This window comes from Taudactylus pleione, unplaced genomic scaffold (genome assembly GCF_031769625.1).
Source record: "Taudactylus pleione unplaced genomic scaffold, aTauple2 ptg000037l, whole genome shotgun sequence".
NCBI classification, from domain to species: domain Eukaryota; kingdom Metazoa; phylum Chordata; class Amphibia; order Anura; family Myobatrachidae; genus Taudactylus; species Taudactylus pleione.
The window spans coordinates 17,603,368-17,617,500 of NW_028284439.1; the positions used below are offsets into that span (position 1 = coordinate 17,603,368).

The following is a 14,133-nucleotide window of genomic DNA, read 5'->3' on the forward strand; positions in this document are numbered from 1 at the left end:
AACAAACAAGATGTGCTTTAACTGCAGAATTTCAGATTTAATTTGAGTGTAATTACATCCAAATCAAGTGAACAGTGTAGGAATTACATCGGTTTCTATATGTGCCTCATACTTTTTAAGGGGCCAAAAGTAATGGGACTATCAACTCAAAAGCTATTTCATGGACAGGTGTGGGCTATTCCCTCGTTATTTCATTATCAATTAAGCAGGTAAAAGGTCTGGAGTTGATTCTAGGTGTGACATTTGCATTTGGAATCAGTTGTGGTCGACTCTCAATATCAGATCCAAAGAGCTGTCACTATCGGTGAAGCAAGCCATCATTAGGCTGAAAAATCAAAACAAACCCATCAGAGAGATAGCAAAAACATTAGGTGTGGTTAAATCAACTGTTTGGAAAATTCTTAAAAAGAAAGAACGCATCGGAGAGCTCAACACCACCAAAAGACCTGGAAGACCACGGAAAGCAACTGTGGTGGATGACAGAAGAATTATTTCCCTGGTGAAGAAAAACCCCTTCACAACAGTTGGCCAAATCAAGAACACTCTCCAGGAGGTAGGTGTATATGTGTCAAAGTCAACAATCAAGAGAAGACTTCACAAGAGTGAATATATAGGGTTCACCACAAGATGTAAACCATTGGTGAGCCTCAAAAACAGGAAGACCAGATTAGAGTTTGCCAAATAACATCTAAAAAAGCCATCACAGTTCTGGAACAACATCCTATGGACAGATGAGACAAAGATCAACTTGTACCAGAGTGATGGGAAGAGAAGAGTATGGAGAAGGAAAGGAACTGCTCATGATCCAAAACATACCACCTCATCAGTGAAGCATGGTGCTGGTAGTGTCATGGTGTGGGCATGTATGGTTGCCAATGGAACTGGTTCCCTTGTATTTATTGATGATGTGATTGCTGACAAAAGCAGCAGAATGAATTCTGAAGTGTTTCGGGCAATATTATATGCTCATATTCAGTCAAATGCTTCAGAACTCATTGGACGGCGCTTCACAGTGCAGATGGACAATGACCCGAAGCATACTGCAAAAGCAACCAAAGAGTTTTTTAAGGCTAGAAAGTGGAATGTTATGCAATGGCCAAGTCAATCCCCTGACCTGAATCAGATTGAGCAGGCATTTCACTTGATGAAGACAAAACTGAAGGGAAAATGCCCCAAGAACAAGCAGGAACTGAAGACATTTGCAGTAGAGGCCTGGCAGAGCATCACCAGGGATGAAACCCAGCGTCTGGTGATATCTATGCGTTCCAGACTTCAGGCTGTAATCACCTGCAAAGGATTAAAGTATTAAAAAGTGAAAGTTAGATTTAGGATAGTTTAGTTTGTCCCATTACTTTTGGCCCCTTAAAAAGTGGGAGGCAGATATAGAAACCGTTGTAATTCCTACACCGTTCACCTGATTTGGATGTAATTACCCTCAAATTTAATCTGAAAGTCTGCAGTTAAAGCACATCTTGTTTGTTTCATTTCAAAGCCATTGTGGTGGTGAATAGAGGCCAAAATATGAAACTTCTGTCAATGTCCCAATATTTATGCACCTGACTGTATGTGTGTGTATATATCACACACACACGAAGTTGTATGCAAAAGGTGTGGGCTCTCCATGTTCAATTACCTGTTCCTTTGAATCTCTAAAGGAATACTAGCTATTAGTCGACATCTGTAGGGTACAACCTTAAAGCTAATTTTTTAAAATGTCTGTACATCTTCATGCATTATTACCATTTACTGAATATAACAGATTGAAAAGAATAAACCAAGGCAGCATGTACAAAATGTAGTCATTAATATAGGAGGTGAAAGTATAGTTGACTATACTCATCTGTAGCAAAAAGCAAGAGAAGGGATGATCAGAGTGTACATAAAGTCTACAGCCACCTGTACCAGGCTTTTGTCAAAACTGAGCAATAGTAATAAGCCATTAAAAGTTTGTATGCCATTATCTTTTGAAAGGATTTTATCACTGTAGATTAGGTTGTTAACCCAGTATTCCATGCATCAGTGCCCTCTTGGGTGTTTGCCGTTGCGCTTGTGGGGGTGCAATATTTTGCATATTAGGAAACAAAGAGCAAATAACTTTTTGGGGGGGCACTTAAACCTACTAAATTATAAAACTTAAACAATTATTGGTAGTAATTAAAATGTACTAAATTAAAATACTGCATGTGTCCAGAAGAGACCTAACACTGGAAATCACACAAAAAACAAACAGCAAAATGACCAAACGTCAAAACGTGTGTGGAGTAATAGTGAGCATTCGTGCTAGAAGCTGCTCATAAAAGTGATAGTTGGTCACACAGACAAACCAGGAAATATTTACACATCTGTGGTGGGGGGTTAGGGTTAATACCCTGTCAGGATCTCCATCTGCCGGCCTTCCGTCGTCGGTATTTCATCTGCCGAGCTTAGGTTCGGCGGTATAACATACCAATTACGCATCATCTACCAGTTTCAAAACATATAGTAAAAGTAGTATAGTGAAATTGCTCCAGTGGGTAGTGAAGGGAATGGCTGCTGCACACTATATTACCCCTGGTATTTAGTAGTGTGTGAGTGGATACTCTTAACACCTCTGGTAGAATCAAAACATAGATGACAGGCATGTGTTTTCAGAGTGGATTCAGTGGTGAATCAGATACCATAGGCACAACAGATGCATTTTTAACCAAGCCCACAGCTAATGAGAGTGCCTGAATAAAGAATGACAGTGCAGCAGATAATGGAGAAACTCACAGGGTGCTGCTTCCTTCTGTGTGTGGTGATACACAGTGACCAGGAGGTGAGTGTGCCTGTAGAGTCGTCCCAACACCTCAATATAGGTAAGTGGTAAAAAGTCCTCCTCGCTGTGTATAACCCTGGCAGTCCTGTTGTCTGTAAGACTGCGAGGACGAATACCTTAAGTGAAGTGCACCAGTATGATGGTTAGTTGGGTCCACCGTGTCCTATTAGCTAGGGGAGTGGACCATGTACACAATGGTGGCTCACTGGTCCAAGATGTACGTTTCACCTGGAGAGGGGCTTTCTATTGGAAGTCTCTCTCACCAGAAGCCTATCCTGAATAAGTATCACAGATGACCAATCAGCAATGAGACTGGGATGTGGGAGGGGAAATTCTAATCATTCACATTGTAATTGTGATGTGGGAGTAAATTTTTCTATGGGAGAAATCATAATGTATACTGCCTAGTATAAGGTTATATATTACAGGCATAGAGAAAACATTCTACTTTCCATAGTTGTAAGCATGATGCAAAATTGGTACCATTATGGCATCATTAGCAGAGTGCAAGCTTGCACTGTAGTCTAGACAGACATAAAAATAATAATTAATAATAATAATATTATTATTAATATATATAGTACATAGATGACAAACAGTATTTTATGGAGCTGCCTATAATATATCTTTCACAAATGAGAAGGATATAAATATGTATAAGGTGTATGAAGGGTTCTATTTAGGAGAAACAATTGTGCTTTAAAGTTGCTCTCTAGACATTTAAAATGTATATGGCAATAGGAAGTGAGCAACTTAATCCTAGGTGGGTGACAAAGATAAGATTTTAAGAAACTTAAATCTGTCCTACAGAAGCAGATTAGAATAAACAAAGAAGTGACAACAATAGAGAACTATTTGAAAAGTAAAATATCACCACGGGGTCTAAGACCCAAAATATTTCCTACCTTTGGACTTGTTACAAGCAACCTAAATAGCGAATGGGAAACCAGTTTGCTTAAATGTTAACAGGACCTTATGAACATACTGGTAAAGCATGATCTTATACTTGAGTGTAAGAGGGAAATAGAACTAGGCAAAAATCTAGAAACCTGGAAGTAGGACACCAATTTTCAAAAAAACAAGAAGGAATTATTAGTATATGAGAAAGATATAGAAAGAAAAAAGGAATAAATACCTGCGTGCTATAAGGATTTTGCAGTAGGCAAAATCTTCAAGTGGAATTGTACCAGAATAAATAGGGAGCATAACTTTAACACCCAATGTAGCTCTTCTGAAATAGTCAACTAGTGCTGAAAATATCATACCCTCTCCCCAAAGAACCCAGTTTTCTTTTTTAGAGGAGGGCTGTGGCATAAAAGGGAGAAATCGGGCAAAAGAACGAGGATGAGCTGGAAAAAGAAGAAGGGACACAAGATCTTGGGAAGCCCCTCCAACATTTCATCAATCCTCAAGAACGAGAACAGAAAATTCTGAGCACTCCGGACAACTTAAAAATGATCAACCTGTCCAATAGGATCCTAAAAGATGCACAGATGTGTGTGCTAAGCAAGGGTCTATCCTTTCCACCAACCATCCCCTTTAATCGATTTCAGTAGGAAAAAGACCTAAGACTATTTGGTAGGAAACTTCTTTTAAAAAAAGGTTTTCGCAAATAAATATGGGGAACATTCGGATGATGATTACCAACAACCATACAGGAAGATGAAACTAACCAATCTTGACTCAGAATTTGAAACACAGGAGGAATTGGAGGCACTTGAGACCTTGGAAGAACTTATTGGTATTATGTAATACTTCACATGTGAGAAAGAAGGTATGCAGAAAGAAATCTACATCTATGCCGCCCCAAGATACCATCTTCCCAGAAGCTAAAATCTTTATTGGATTTGGACTCAAATACAGTTAAAAAAAAAAAAAAAAAAAGTATAAAGAAAATCAAATAGGGTAAACATGAGCCAAGAAAGAAAGTACTGCTCTTAAAGAGTGGAAGGAGGTACTCTTCAAACCATCTGACAAAGGTGGGAATATAGTCATCTGGCCAAAGCAACTCTGTCCACATCACTGTGTTTTCAACCAAAACACTCATGAGACAAATTACCAAATTGTTTATTCAATGAAAATTTCAGATGCAAATCAGTGTTTGGTTCCACTACAGATCTATATTTTTTCATCTGAGCTCTATGAGAGACATTGTGATACTATAATATTGCCACACATGCTGTGTATATATGCTGTTGGCTCTGTTTGCAAAATTGCTGATATTACCATAGCTGGGTGTAATATACAGGACACAGAGTACTATAATTATTTCTGGATTATAACAGATTTTCACCCTAGGTATATTGAATCCTAATCCCTGGATAGTAACCACTAATTGGTGTCACCATAACACACATGATTTGGGTGTTATTTCACCACAAATGTGTAAATATTTCCTGGTTTCTCTGTGTGACCAATTATTTTTATGAGCAGCTTCTAGCACAAATGCTCACTATTACTCCACACAAGTTTTGACGTGTGGTCATTTAGTGGGTTTTATTTGTGTGATTTACTGTGTTAGGTCTCTTCTGGACACATGCAGTATTTTAATTTAGTATATTTTAATTACTACCAATAAATGTTTAAGTTTTATAATTTAGTAGGTTTAAGTGCCCCCCCAAAAAAGTCATTTTCTCTTTGTTTCCTAATGTGACTAGTTCCCCACTCTCCTGGGTGCACCTCCACTTTACTACATAAATTCCTTTTGGGATTATATTAAATAAATATATGTGGAGAAAACCTACACAACCTGAAACCAGCACCAGTGCTTAGGGCCTCCCCTTCCCTCACCGCAGCGTATTTGTACATTCAAATCATGTCAAGGTACCTATCGCTCATTCTGGGAAGAAAACGTGTCATGGGAGAAAGATTGAGCACTGCACTCTTATTGCTCTATTTGCCTTCCTACAGACTCTGATCTAAGCCACAAGTAGTGGTAAATAAGTACACTGGGATCCAATTGCGACCCTCCGAAAATGTATAGGAGATAACAGCTCCAATTCGAGGGCACACTATCAGCAGTATCCGGAGATACAGGACTTTACAATACGTATTTGAATATCTATTAAGAGTTCTGATTTTTAAGCAATTTGAGCAGTATTATTGCACCTTATTGTATATTGACACTTTTGCATTTTAATGATTACATTATTTCAATAAACATGTGTTACAATATGTGTAGAAGTTGCTTTTAATGAACTGCAGTTCAGTCTGGTTAAATACATATTTTAGAACAGCTTTTGGGATCCTTGAATGTCTATACTAGCGCAGACATCCTTTTTCGATGTATAACCCATTATTGGTTTACATAAGTTTGTGCTGTGATTTCCCCAATTGATCAGCTATAGCTCATTCATTTTGATGGGGAAAAGAACGACTTAAAAAAAAACTCCATTGAAAATGATTCAGTTATAGAAATGAATGGAGCTATAGTAATGAATGGGCCATAGTAATCAAAGTGCTGCACATCACTTGAAGTCATTTCTTCTCAAGTCATCAAATATGAGGTCTTTGTGTGTGTGAACTAATTTGGGAGTCCATAGCATCTCAGTCATTGCCAGACAATCACATTGAGGCTAGAGTAGGAATCGGCTTGCGGCTGGTGGTCACACATCAGTCCGAGCAGTTCACTCATTTTCCGGTATATGTCTCTCATTGTTTTTATGTTCTTGCCAGCGGATTACAAAATAATCTTGCTTAAATTAAAAAGATGATGATCTGGTTTGGACATTCTTGTTTGCTTTACAAAATGAAAAATTTCCAATTAGATTTAAAAAAGAAAATCTGGGTTGGCTTTCTGTTTAGGATTGCATATTAAAATGATGTTCCATTTTATTAAAATATGCAATAATTCCCAAAGGATTATGCCAGCGTAATAAAACTGTGAGCAATGGTATAAGGGAGCATTTATGTTTAACCTTTATCTGAAAAATATATTTTTTTAACGTCTATATATAGTTGTTAAATTGAGAGAGGGAGGAGAGTTCCCCCCCCCCCTCCTCATTGCCTACAGCACAAATTTATTTCATTTATTTATTACCAGTTATTTATATAGCGCACACATATTCCGCAGCGCTTTTTACAGAGAATATCTTACCATTCACATCTGTCCCTGCCCCAGTGGATCTTACAAATCTATATCCTCAACCACATGCTCACACACACACTATGGTCAATTTTGTGGGGAACCAATTAACCTACTCAGTGATCACGGGGAGCGACAAAATTTGTGGGTCCCAGGGATCCACCACTTTAAAAAAATGGGGTCCTACCTGACCATTTCTGGGTCCCATCATAATTTATGCTTCAGACCTCCCCACATGCCACCACACGCCCCTAAAATGCAGATCTGATATGCATGTTTTAATGCCTCCATGATCTTTCAGGTAATATAACTTGCCTGTTCACAAAACCCATAGTGAATAAGTAGGCTTACCATATCATCCCTTTAAACTGGGACACTCATGGATTACACAGGTTCTGTGGCTCATTAAAAACAGGTGAAATCTAGGCATGAAGTCAGCCAGTCACAGAACCTTTGTAATTAATTCATATGCCGCACATTAATGCCCTTTAGTCCTCCTGTGCAGTGCCCCCAGCAGCAGTCCTCCTGTGCAGTGCCCCCAGCAGCAGTCCCCCTGTGCAGTGCCCCCAGCAGCAGTCCCCCCGTGCAGTGCCCCCAGCAGCAGTCCCCCCGTGCAGTGCCCCCAGCAGCAGTCCCCCCGTGCAGTGCCCCCAGCAGCAGTCCCCCCGTGCAGTGCCCCCAGCAGCAGTCCCCCCGTGCAGTGCCCCCAGCAGCAGTCCCCCCGTGCAGTGCCCCCAGCAGCAGTCCCCCCGTGCAGTGCCCCCAGCAGCAGTCCCCCAGCTGCAGTCCCCCCGTGCAGTGCCCCCAGCAAAAGTCCCCCCAGGTGCCCCTCGTATGCCTGTCAGACCACCTATGCAGTCCAATGAAGGTATCTGCCCCCCTAATAGGTGAGTGACCTGGGCATTAGGCCCAGGCCACTAAAGGGCAAATAGGTGGGCCCTCTAGTGGCCTGGGCCTAATGCCCAAGTCACACACCTATTTCGGGGGCATATACCTTCAATTGGGCATAATTCCCCCCATGTTGCCCGGGCCTTGTGCCCACCTATAGACCCACAGGTCTATTGCCTGAATTTATGCCACAGGCCTGGTGCCCGACAACCCTGGTGGTCTAGGAAGGAGTAAAATACCGGTGGCCCAAGGCCGCCTACCAGTACGGTGGAAGAGGCTGCGGGGGGGGAGAAGCTCCGTTAGCTCTTTTGCTTTCCTCCCCCGCAGTCCTCTTCGGTCCTCAGCTTCAGTCGCTGGCCTGTCCTGGCCAGCGGCACCGCCTCTTCCTTCTTGATCACGCCGCCTTCTGGCCTCTTGCGCGGCCGCCGGAACTATTGCCGCGCTGCTTTTCTCTTCGGGAGGTCTTCACTCCTCCCCTCCGCCGACGGACTGAACGTTACCGCTCAGCAGTGTCTATTCAAGATGTCGCGAGTGGGCGGCGCTATGATGCGCGAGCCACAATTGGCTTGTCGCGCCTGCCTCGTATTGGCTGCTGGACCATGAGCCAAAAGCTTGCGGCCAGTGCCAAACAACCGCTGCCGCTACTTGGCTTCCGGGCAGCGAGCTCCGCTCTGCTCGCGCCCGGAGCCAAACTTCTCTCGCTGCCACTGGTGGAAGGGACCAGGCGGTCCCTTCTCCAGGTACCCGCCGCGGTGGCTTACCCGGCACTGGGCACAAACACTGTCCCAGCGCCGGGCACTGTGCCGATGCTGGGATCAGACACTTGATCCCCACACGGCTTTCCACAGCAGCAAGCAATGAGAGTCTGACTCTCATTGGCTGCTCTAACAGACAGCATTAGGTCTGTCTCTGCAGGGGGACGCGCTGTGCTGCAGCCAGCTGTCAGGGATTGGCCACAGCACAGTGCATCTCCGGAGACCCGGCTACTTTAAAAAAAAAAAAAGTGAGTCCCCAGTGCCCGATATTGGGTAAAATAGTGCGAACACTGCCTACTAATATATTTTTGGAGTGTGGGAGGAAACCGGAGAACCCGAAGAAAACCCACGCAAGCACAGGGAGAATATACAAACTCCACACAGTTAGGGCTGCAGTGGGAATTTAACCCATGACCTCAGTGCTGTGAGGCAGTAACGCTAACCATTACACAGTCTGTGCTGCCCAAATTTGCAACACTTTACAGTGTATGGGTTTTTACCTTCAGTAAAAGATAAAACTGAACAGGCTGAACTTGAAAGTTCCTCCTAACTATGTGACTAATATCTTATTCTAATGTGGGGCACACACTGAAGCGACTGAACAGCCTTCCGACCGGCAAACTGATCTACGGATTTGGTAAGGGTTATATGCAGAAACGATATTGTACATACACACTTCCTAATAGGCTGCCCAATATGTCTGGTCAGAAAAAACAGTTATGTCGTCATTTTTACTGGTTCCTGTGCCTAGCATATGGGTCGGTCGTTTGGCTGTGTGTACACAAGCAGATGTGAACTATATATCCTTTAGCTATAATGACATCTTTCGGGTAACAGATTGTAATAATCATTCCACTTGTGGATTCTGTGAAAGAACTGGAAAATTTACACTGAGGATTGGATTTGGGAAACAAGATCTGATGGTGTAAAGGATGATGAAAACCCTCTATTTAAACTAATATAGTAAGTGCTTTCTTAATTTACAAGGACATAAACATGCTCCAAACTGGGACAGGACTAGCATAGAATTGCAGTTCAGAACTAGAGAATACAGGGTTAAAGTCCCAGAATAGATTTGCAGTGATCACAAAGCTATAGCAAGTTTTTATGCGATACAGGCAGTTGGGGACCCAATTTTAAAAACTAAGCAGGTCCTGCAGGACGCACTGTGTGTGGCTGGGAGCAGTGCCGCAGCAGCCAATCTCCGTCACATGGAATCTTCTCACCCAGTTATCTCCGACCAGAAAAACAGACACTGGTCAGCCCATCACGCCTGTCCCAAGAACACCAGGCACCGGCCACTGCCTGGGAGCAACAGAGAAGAGCAGCGCAGAGCAGGTTTCCTCTTTCCAGCATGCATATGCATCTAACATCTCTAAATCACTCTTTCTGGAACCTGACAAAGCCTATGTCTTACTTTTCAAACTCTGAGCTTCCAGGCATCCATACTAATGACATCTCAAAGTACAATGTTAGTCTCCTGAGATTTGAACCTAAGGTAGGAAGCTCAGTACACTTGGCTGCACAGCACTCCTATTTCTGCTTCTGTAATAGTACACCTCTCTCTCGCTAATTCCCCTTTACTTTCTGACTGCTTTACCTATTGTATATACTGCCGACCCCCAAAACCTGTTCAAGCGACTGGAGCCTCCTTGCCCCAAGTACTGCCCCAGCTGCTATCTACATTTGCCCAGTCTATACCCCCAGTGCTGCATGCCCCTTACCCCCCTCCCAGCCCTCTTGTACTGCAGCAGCTGCTTTCTACCCCTGCCCTCTCCTTTCCACCAACACTGCCTGTCCCTAGCCCCTTCCCTTATCTCCCAGCAATGTCACAACTGCTGTCTGCACCTACCCCTCCCTACCCGTGGTACTGCCTGGCCTTATTTCCCCTCTACCCCCAGCTATACCCCAACTTCTCTTTGCCTATACCCCCAGCTCTACCCCCAACTGCTACCTGCCACCAGCACTGTCCCAACTGCTGCCTGCCCTCACCCCCCCCCCCCCCCCATAATATGTGATGGGACCCAGAAACTGGAGTAGGACCCACCTTTTTTTTAGTTCAGTGCGATCACTGGATTTGTATTCAAATAGTAACCTTTTCATCTTGTATCAGGATCTGTGGTCTAATCATCCACCACATAATTAACATAATGCAAGCTAAGATACCAATACATAATTCCACTTTATGCTTACTCAAACTTCTGTATAAATAAAGAAGTCAGGTAAGACTTCCAAAAGCTACTATACATAGAAGTACAGTGTTATGTTATCCATAGTATGGTCTGCACAATGCCCTTTTGCTTGTCCGATTCATTTGTGCAGACCATATACTTTGACTTCAAAAGGGCCATACAATTAAAACAAAATGAAAGAAGGTCTGGATGAATAGATACAGAGTGTGACAGATCAAATGATTGACCAAATTTGCGCCAAGAGCATCTGGGAGAGCAACAAACAATGCCTCTCCCTTGCAGTCTAATAGTCTGTGTTTAAGTATGGAAAAACATGTCTTTATGGAACCAATGTCCCAAGTTGCTCATGGAGCCCTAGTGCCATAGAGGTGCAGCTTGTGATAAAACACCACCACCAGACTTTCAAAAACACGATCTGCACAAGATCCAACCCAAAAGTGTTCATGGTAGGATGAAACCCTCTATGTCCACATGTTGACATCTCAATCAAATCAGTCTTCACAGTTGTTGACTTCCCAAACTAATGTCTCAAAGATGTGCAAAACTAAAAACTTTACTCATTGCATAAGGCTAGATTCTTAACTCAGGTGGGCAAACATCTTTGGCCAAACATGTACTAAGAAACCTTACATTTAAAACCATGTTAATTATTGCAGTCTATTATAGATATTTTGATCATTTGTATTCTTAGTGCTTATAGTGTGCACCTGCTCCTCCCCCCCTCTCCTTTTTGCTGTAGATTCTTAACTCAGCCTGGACGCTTCCAGTATTCCAAGAAGGTATAGATAAGAGACATGTCTGAAACCATGCCCAGCCCTTGAGCATAAAAATGTTAAGATACTCAAAGTCAGACAGATGGCTCAGTTTCAGAATCAGTTTTAAAAAACTCCAAAACAGCCATACCAGATGGGAGGGCATTAATCAGAGAGGTAGCACAGAGACCAAAAGGTAACCCTGAAGGAGCTGCAGAGTTCCACAGCAGAGACTGGTGTATCTGTGCACGTGACCACAATAAGCCGTACACTCCACAGAGCTGGGCTTTATGGAAGAGTGATAAAAATAAGACGACACGATTTGAGTTTGTCAAATGGCATGTGGGCGACTCCCCAAATGTATGGAGGAAGGTGCTCCGGTCAGATGAGACTAAAATTTAACTTTTCGGCCACCAAGGAAAATGCTATGTCTGGCGCAAACCCAACACATCCCATCACCCCAAGAACACCATCCCCACAGTGAAACATGGTGGTGGCAGCATCATGCTGTGGGATGTTTTTCAGCAGCAGGGACTGGGAAACTGATACGAATCGAGGGAAAGATGGATGGTGCTAAATACAGGGATAATCGTGAGCACAATCTGTTTCAGTCTGCCTGTGATTTGAGACTGGGACGGAGGTTCACCTTCCAGCAGGACAATGACCCGAAGCATACTGCTAAAGCAACACTCGAGTGGTTTAAGGGGAAACATTTAAATGTGTTGGAATGACCTAGTCAAAGCCCAGATCTCAATCAAATTGAGAATCTGTGGTCAGACTTGAAGATTGCTGTTCACAAGCGGAAACCATCCAACATGATGAAGCTGGAGCAGTTTTGCCTTGAGGAATGGGCAAAAATACAGGGGCAAGATGTGGCAAGCTCATAGAGACAAATCTAAAGCAACTTGCAGCTGTAATTACTGCAAAAGGTGGCTCGACAAAGTACTAACTTTAGGGGGGGTGAATAGTTATGCACGCTGAAGTTTTCTGTTATGTTGTCCTAAATGTAGTTTGAGTCACAATATAAAAAAAACAGAACTTCACAGTTATAGGCATGTTCTATGAATTAAATGATGCACACCTTCAAACAATCCATTTTAATTCCAGGTTGTGGGGCAACAAAACATGAAAAATGCAAAGGGGGTTAATACTTTTGCAAGGCACTGTATATGAAATCAGAGCATGAGCCTCTACATCCTGTTTACCTTTATTCTCTTGACATTTTCCAAAGTAAAAGGAAACAATACAAATGCAATGTGACCGCCTTCACAAATTCAATTTAGATGTGAAGTACCCAGAAGGAAAAAAAAACCCACCCCAGAAGGATGGAGAGAAAACAGTGATAGCTATAACTGATGGTCAGAAATAAAGGACAGTATCAACAGAGCAGCTAGCAAAACAGTCACATACAATGCATATGTAAATAATCACAATATACTCTAAATCAACTACTCAAACACGAGTCACGGTAGGATATAGAGCACTGTATACCTTAACCATGGGAGAGGTATACATGGAGACTGACCCAAACCCTCCTGAGCCAAACAGTAGCGCACTGATAGAGGGCTGTGAGTGTCTCCTGGTAGGCGGACCAACCCAAACACGCATCAACCAGCCAGAGACGCTGGCCTCATGGCAGCAGACATGTGTCTGCTGACGATCCCCGGCGTCAGACGATTAGGCTCCAGTGGTCTAGTGAGAGCATGGACAATCCTGGGCCGTGACTGCAGCGGCTTCTGGTGCATCTCTAACACCAGATGCAAGGCTGCCGTGTGAGATTCCCCAAAAGCGAGGAATAGCCTTACCTGTCATCGGCGTGAGTTCGGTTGCAGTCCAGGTTCCAGTGTCGTTGCTAGCAAGCTAAGCAGAGACCCGCCGTAATCACCAGCACAATTACTGATGTTTTGGCTCAGCGGAGGTAGATGGAGTCGCATTATCTGCGTCTTAATACAGACGCTGAGTACTGCTGACTCAAACATAAGAAATATAACATAAAATAAAAGCTAAGGACTGCACGAGCTGTACCCTGTTACAAAAATGTACGTTTTGATCCTGCCGCACCAAACGAACAACTGAAGGCCTGTGGCTAGGGGTGGGGTATATATGGAGTAGGACCCAGTGCATCCTGGGAGCTGAAAGCTTTAACAGTTTGGTGCCTGGAACTCTCCAACCACATTACCCTATGGTATCCCTGTGGATCCATATGGACCCTGAAGAAAAGGGCATTTCAGCGCTCTGTGCTCAAGATAACCAATGTAGGAGGGGCCTGTATCATTGACTACACTACCTTGTAGTAGGCGGGCAAGAATCCACAATACATAGGTGGTGATACGAGACTCTCATAAAATGTATTTACACAATGCTCATGCTCAAACATTTCCAAGACTTTATATGTCAGAAAACAAGCACTTATAACGCAACATGGAGATTCAATTAATAGACCAATACAAAGGGTCTACAATATATGAATGTCTATTTTAAATACCAACATGTAAATGATCCCTTTACATAATTAAATTATGAAATTAAATACTGTAAGCATATTTGGTTCATTGCAGTAAAATGCAGGCATTTACTTACTACACTTTACTATAAGTGATCAAATCATTATACAACTATAGCATACATGTTCTTAGCCACTCACATAGGGGATGAATGGCAATTT

At 42.8% G+C, this 14,133-nt stretch overlaps 1 protein-coding gene across 9 annotated transcripts in view; it reads right to left on the reverse strand.

Moving 5' to 3' along the window:
- The window catches only part of TBL1XR1 (TBL1X/Y related 1), a 205,127-nt gene that overhangs the window by 44,595 nt on the left and 146,399 nt on the right, over nucleotides 1-14,133 (reverse strand). The gene's annotated exons all lie outside the window — the stretch shown is intronic.